The sequence below is a fragment of the Ruditapes philippinarum genome, unplaced genomic scaffold (assembly GCF_026571515.1).
Source record: "Ruditapes philippinarum isolate M1 unplaced genomic scaffold, ASM2657151v2 ctg160_1_1_1_1, whole genome shotgun sequence".
In the NCBI taxonomy this organism is placed as follows: domain Eukaryota; kingdom Metazoa; phylum Mollusca; class Bivalvia; order Venerida; family Veneridae; genus Ruditapes; species Ruditapes philippinarum.
In genome coordinates, this window is record NW_026855222.1 from 33,869 (window position 1) to 41,534 (window position 7,666).

Genomic DNA, 7,666 nt, shown 5'->3' on the forward strand with positions numbered 1-7,666 from the left:
TCGAATCTTCTTTTTTGGCAACAATTGCCCCAAATAAAATAGCAATGCATCAGCTGTCTTCTTTGATGTTACAAACAAATGTACTTCTGTTTTCTTTTTGTATTCAATTTTCAGGTCGAATTATAATTCTCTGAGGTGGTAGAGCGCGTGTGCACACTAGCTATCGTTACAAATGTATGTACAATGTGCATTTCTGGAATCTAGAGTGCTTCTGTGTCATCGTGCTGCACTCTGCTCAGCCGGTCTCCGCAACGCGTAATGTAGTGAATCTGCCAAGTAAACTGGCAGGGGCGTACAATTAGAAAAAATTTGGGCGGGTGCGCCGAATCAAACTACACGCTAAATAAGCGCTCGATAAACAATAAATTAATTTCGCTCAGGCCCGCCGTATTCCAATTAATCTTGATCTTTGTCGCCAGCAACCACCAAGTAATAAGCCTGTTTTCTCCGTCCGCTCATCTAGATCCATTTAAACTTGTTAATTAGTCGACTTTTCGCTTGAGAAACACGGAAATGCAAAAAATCGAGCGCACATAGGGTATCATAGTAAAAACATCTGAGATAACGCACAGAATTAAATAACCATAATCGGGAATGACTGATGTTGCCATATTTTCTATTGCATGCTATTGATAATGCCATTTTTTGTTTAAAACACATCGACACACATCGCAACAATGATTATAATTAATTTACTCTAACTACACTATTGATTAGTGTTTTTGCATTCAGAGAATTCATAATTACCTTTCTAACACACAAGTATTTAAAAAAATATTAAAAGATATTTATATTGATATCCATAAGCGTATATCTCTCGCCTACAAATAAAAAGTACGTACATTTGGCTCATTTACGGTGTCATAAATGCTGAATCCGTTAATAACATTGTATGAATTGTAAGCGTTAATTTATTAATCTTAGATTTTTTTTCTAGTACACTAATATGAAGTTGTTTGTCTGGTTTTGTTCTTTTTATTGTGATGAATAATCAATAACCTTTAGAAACACAAACATAGGATGCAAACATTGCCAGATTGTAATCTTTTTCTTACGTTAATAAAATAACAAAATAACATTACATTTATAGACCGGCCTTGTTCGCCCTATGGTTCGAGATGTAAGAATGATGGTGGTCCATTTTACCAATAACTTAATGTTTCTTCAACATAATTTTCATGAATAATTTTCGGATCACGAAATATACAATCAAAAAACTGTTTATGATTTCAAAACGTGTCGGATGCAACGTTTTCAAATCAAGTATTGCTACAAGCGTGTTTGGTATGCTTTAAAATGTTAGAACTTGTGGACATTTTGAATTTGCCTATACAATCCTATATTTTGCAGTCTCTCTGCTGGACACATTGCCAAAAATCAATAAGCTAAACCCTACAGCTCTATTAATTTTGATTGAATAAGCCAAGTAAATATTTGTCAAATTATAGTAAACACAAAAAAATTTAATGCCACGATCAATTTAACATTGATAATTTGTTATGCACATGATTTACCGTCGTATGTGTATGAATATGATACAATTTTGTATACAAAACAAATGATGTAAATCAGCTTAACAATACTCAGAGCATTTCACGTGCGATATTTGAATGCAATACAATGTAAGTTCGTTAACAATATGACATTGTTCATAAGCTACTGAATATCATTTTTCTTTTAACTATAATTTTAAATTTCAGTGTAATAATATGAACGAAATTTTAATATGACGTTGTTCTTGATTTTTCACTAAATAAAAATAAACATAAACGATTGTAATAATAATACTAAAACAGTATTGTTGTATGGTATATGCTCAGACAGGTTAATCATACTTGAGGTTTCGATTTTGTAGCTTCCATATTAATGCCCATAGTACTATTGCTTCCTCTAACATTGTATACGTATTAATTAATTTGGTCCTATTGTTCAAGAATATATTATACGCTTAAACAAAACACTGTATTAACGTTTGTTGAACGAGCCAGAGTTCTCTTGACTAATTGTAATCGCTGAGTATATATTGGAGTTCCTATTATCTTAATAGATTACATAGATTAAATGCTATGCTAAACGATTGGCTGTACTTCAAACTGAAGAAAACTGGGATCTGCCTGATCCGAATGTTGGTATACCCTTTAAGCGGTATTTTTTTATTACAATTTGCAGTTTGAACTACTTATTTTTCTACTATTTACTCTTTCAGTAAACTTAACTAACAGAAAACAACAGTTATAGCTGATACACATTGTTGGTAATGTATGAAGCACCTCTCTATAAAAAGCAGATCGCTATAGCGAACACGTTTTTTTTTCGTAATTACTAATTGTACATAGCAAATTCGTGCCTAAGTAAATCGAAAATTTTGAAAATGATTATTATAAAGATCAATACTTGTTGTATAGTGGAACAACGCAAGGTATGATAATTTACACTGCAAATGTCACTAAAACAAACCCCACGTTTATTACCAAAAAAGAGGTCAAAAATAAGCAAAATTATATAGCCATTAATGGTGTTAGTCACACCACACAATTGAAATATGAATATTTATAAACAATAAATCGGCCTCATACTGAGCCAAGAAGGCTTAAACAAACTGATCAGACGACTTAGTCCGCGGCTTGTCAATTTTTTATTTTTAATTTGTTTGATTGAAATTACAAAAATGGAAATGGTTGCAAATACGTTATGACAGAGTACATTGACATGATTATCAATTTCGTAGAAAATCATGTGGTTACTTTATTCCATCTTTAATGAGTACAGTATTCTTAAAATGATTGATCATTCTGGGAAAATAAATCAGACATCTTTCATTTCGCTCACAGCATAATGAAAATGGTTCATCAGAAATTTCAGTAATAAAAGCAAAAACAATAACTATTGGACGTGTTTAACAAATATAGCCTGTAGCAAATCTTTGACATTTTCTGTTGCGTCTAATTTAAGTGTTACATATACAGAATACATGCACTTTGTCCCTACCAATATTCACAAATGATACTAATGCACACTCATGAAACTGCAGTTGATTAATATCATAATAAGTAAACAGAGATAACTAGTAATTAACACCAGCTGACTTCGTCACCTGTGCTGCAATGCGCGACCAGTGTCCTACGGATTAACACCATATGAATCACTATGCCAATCTTTCGCCAAATGATAGGATAACAACCGCTATCTTAGGACATACATATCTATCTACTATAATAAGATATACTAGTCTTATATTGGAGGATTTTCTGAGCTCAATCATCTGTTTTAAGACTAATGTTTAGAACATTAGCAACAGCAGCATTTTCCTGTCAAAGACGTTAGGACACTACTATATGATTATCCTACTTTTACCAATATATTACAATGTAAACTACAAAAACAAACGTGACATATTACAAGACAAAATTCCACATAAACACTTTAAAAACTCTTACAATAATAAAAAAAAAGAAAAATATATAAACATCCCATTTAAATGATAATTGCTGACATTTGTCAAGTCAATGGCTATCATATGGCCATTTCAATAACATTTTCTGTTTGATGAACCATGTTCTCCAGTCTAATTTTTCAAAAGTGTTACATTCGTGTCAAAATAAATGGAAATGATATACAAATGTCTGCTGTCAATGGTATATATTACTTCAGTACTTTTATAATAACAAAATGATAAGCCATAATCACACTTGAAAGGTTTGTAAAATATTGATTCAGAAAGAACTTGAAAGGCTTTAATTGTCGATTTCATTGTTCTGTTTTCTTTTTTGTTTTGTTATTTTCCCCAAAAATTTTGATTTGTTTAAAATTTGACCTTACCATTGGGAAATTTTCTAATAGTAATTTCTTTTTTTTTTTCTTTTGATAATTTTGATGTTTGTATTTGTTTTAATTTCATTTCTATTTCTCTATTTAAAAAAACCCAAAAAAAATATTAAAAACTGTGAATAATTCCAAATTTCAAAAAACTTTCCCTTTTTTCCCATATAAAGGGCATTCTATAATTTTTTTGTATAAAGAAAAATTTCAAAAAATTTTATATTTTATCTATTTTTCGCCTTCTCAAAATAACTTTCCGGTTTTTGAACATTTTAAAAGTTAAAAAAGAAAAAATAAACCCCTTTTTTGTTAATTTTTTTACACATTTTAAGAGTCTACTTTAAAAAAAAATTAAACAAACTAAGCAAACTACCATAAAATGTTTTTTTTTTGTTTTTTCTTTTCTTCTTCTGTTTTTTTTTGAGCTTACCTGAGTTTTCTTACTGATTTAAACTATATGTCTTAAAAATTAATATTCCAAAAAAGAAAAAGAAAAAAATTATTTTTTATGTTAAAAACCAAAAATTGTAATTTATTATATCATAAATTAAAATTTTTTCATATAAGAAAATACGTAAAAAAATTTTTTTAAAAACAAAAATTAAAAAATATGAAGTATGAAAGTATTAAACCCCTTATGAACTATAACCCTTTTTTACTATTTTTTTCTACACAAGTCTAGCGGGTTTAAATTTGGAACCCGAATTTTTAGCATCTTTTTTAAATTTCAAAAATTTCATAAAAAGCATCAATAATTATGTTTTTTTAACGCTGCAAAAATTAAAAACAAAACAAAAGGTTTAAATTTTATTTGGGCACATGCATTTTTTAAACAATATAATTTTAAATTTAAATTAAAGCATTCTTAAAAAAGGAACAGATTTTAAATAAAAAAAAATTTTAAAATAATATTTAGCAATAAAAAACTTTTACGTCTTTTTAAATATTTAAAAAAATAATAGACCGGGTTGGGGCCCCATAGGTTCCTAGTGTATTTTCGAAGTGGGAATTTTTTTTCCAAAATTCTATTTTAAAGGAAAAAGAAGGGTGGATCATGTTTTTAAAATAAATATTCCATTTAAAAAAAGGGAACCTGAAAATTTCCCCATTGACTCAACCCTATAAGAAAAAATTTCGGTTTTTAAAAACATTTTTTTTTATTGAAAAATAATTTTTGGGGCCCCCATTTTGGCGTTCTGTAAATTTTCCGAGACAGACGGCCGGGGTTTGACGTTTATACCTTTTGGGGATAGTTTTTTTACCGTGGTAAATGAAAAATTTTCTTGATGAAAACTTTAAATTTTAAATTGGGACATTAATTTTTATTTTAAAATCATTTTGGAAATAATTGTTTAAAATTTTTAATTGGAAACGCCCCGCAATTAAATTTTAATTTTCCCCTATCAGTTGTGAGGGTCCCCCCAAAAGATTTAAAAAATGATTTTTTTTTCAAAGATAAAACCAAAATTTTTTGGGGAATTAAAATTCTTAAAATTTCCCATATATCCTTTTTTTGTACTTAATTTTCGCTGAAAACTGTCCAAAAAAGGGACATCCCGGTTTTTAAAATTTTTTGGGAAAAATCAAAAATAAAACCATATGCTGAGGACGCATTTTCCGCCAAATTTACGTAAAATTTTTTTGGGCGCAGGAAAATTTGACCGATTTTCGTAAAGAAAAAAAATTCCCTAAAATTTAACCCCGTCAAAAATGGGCCAAAAACAAAAGGGTTTTCCCCTTCCCCCTTAAATTCGCCCTTTTCGGGTTTTTTCCCCAAAATTTTTTCCCCGGGGTTTTTACTTACCCAAAATTTCTTTCCGAGCGATCGCCATTTTTTCCCACCCTAAATTTAAACCAAAAAAACCCAAAAAATTCATAATTTTTTAAAATTTTAAAAATTATTGGGGGTAAAAAAAGTTTGCTTTTTTGACGTGCTGAATTTTTACAGTACAATTTTCAGGGGTTGGGAAAAGAATTCCCTAAGGTTTCGTTTACTGATGAACGTAAAAAAAGATGTTTTTCGGCTTAGTATTTTACAAGGGTGATAAAAAATTTTGGGCAAATTGTGCATGATCAAAAATTTTTCGGCCAGGATACAAGGGAAAAACAAAAAATTTGTCAGACAAGTGTGACGGGCTTTGGGGCAAAAAGGGAAAAATTAAAAAGGGCCTCGAAAATTTAGACATAAGAAGAAAAACCAGCAATTGTGTAATAAAATTATGCAAATTAGATTTTTTAGACCCAAAAAAATGATTTGCCCGCCGTTAAAATTAGCCGCAGATCTACGTTAAGACATGTTAAAAATTTATTTTTAAACGGGTTTCTGATATTTTTGAAATGTTTAATAATTTTAACAAAATTTCACCCTTTAAAAAGAAATCAGAAACAAAATGCCAAAAAAATTAAATTTAGGGAATAAATTTAAAAACACGTTTTGTAAAGGGTTTTTTTAAAAGGAAATTTTTTAAAACGTACGGGCCCCTACGGCTTTGCCAAAAATTTTCCCTACGTGATCAATAGATAAATGCCGCTGTATTGGGGTAGCCGTACGGGGACTTTTTTTAAAATTTTTTGGAAGTCGAAAAAGCATTTTTTATTTTTTGACTTTAAGCGAGATTTTAATCAAAAAACAGATTAAATTTTCTTTGGGTGTTAACTTTTTTGAGATTAAACGCCTTTATCGCTTATATATCGATCTTTGTCTCGCAAATTCGAGGAAAAAAAAAACCTTTGCTTCTTTACACCTTGGGAAAAAGTTTACAAATTTTTTATAAAATTTCCCATTTTGTTTCATTAAATTTAATTTTCGACACCCTTTTTTTTAAAAGCCCAAAAAACAAAAATAAAAATTTTTTGGGGTCTTTTAATTTCAGACTACCGGGGGTTTATCAAAAAAGTTTTTCATTTTCCGTGAAAAAGGTTCTAAAAAATTTTATTGCAGTCCCCGGATAGGGTTTTTAAAATTTGGGCTAATTAAAAAAAATTTGACTGTGTTTTTTGTTCGATATTTAATGTTTTTAAAAAATATAATTTTTTTGATTTACCCTTTTTTTTTCCCTTTTAAAGCCCTTTTTTATTTATTTATTCCAAATCCATCTTTTTTTTACCTTGTTTAAAATTAAAAAGATTTAAAAATTCCCTCATATTAAAAAAGATTAAAACTGAAAACAACATTTTTATAACATTTTGACTTCCAAAAAATTTTAAAAAATTTCCGTAAAGATAGACAATCGTGCTCCCGGTAGTCGTTTTGTGACTCCGTACGGTAAAAACTTTTGGGGCCAAAATTTTTTTTAATTTATTTATTTTTTTTTTTTTATATGTTACGATTTTTGAACCATAAAAAAATTTTTTTTTAAAACCTCCCGTGAAATTAAAATTTTCAGATTTAATACTTTTATAATATTTAAAAAATTTTTCCCTTCATTAACTAAATTTTTTCATAATCTAAAAAGATGGGGGAAAAGAAAAACCCCCGCGCACCCTTTTTAAAAACGGCCCCAAAAAACAAAAATGGGGCCCTTTCCATTTTTAAAATCGGTGATTTTTGCATTTTAAATTTTTGGTTTTATTCTTTAATTTATTATTTGGCGGGAGAAAATTTTTCAGATTATTATTTATTTGATTTTTTCTGAAATTTAAGTTTTTTTTTAAACCCTTTTCTTTTTCCCCCTTTAATTTCGTAAGTTTAAAAAAAAGATTTTTTTGCAGGGGGTTTTCTTTTAAAAACATATTCGGGTTTTCAAAATAGGGGAAATTAAAATATTCATTTTTGGCCCCCAAAAATTTGAAACTGTGGGAAACGTTACGAAAAAAACATGAAATTTTGTTACGTTGGGAAAGTATT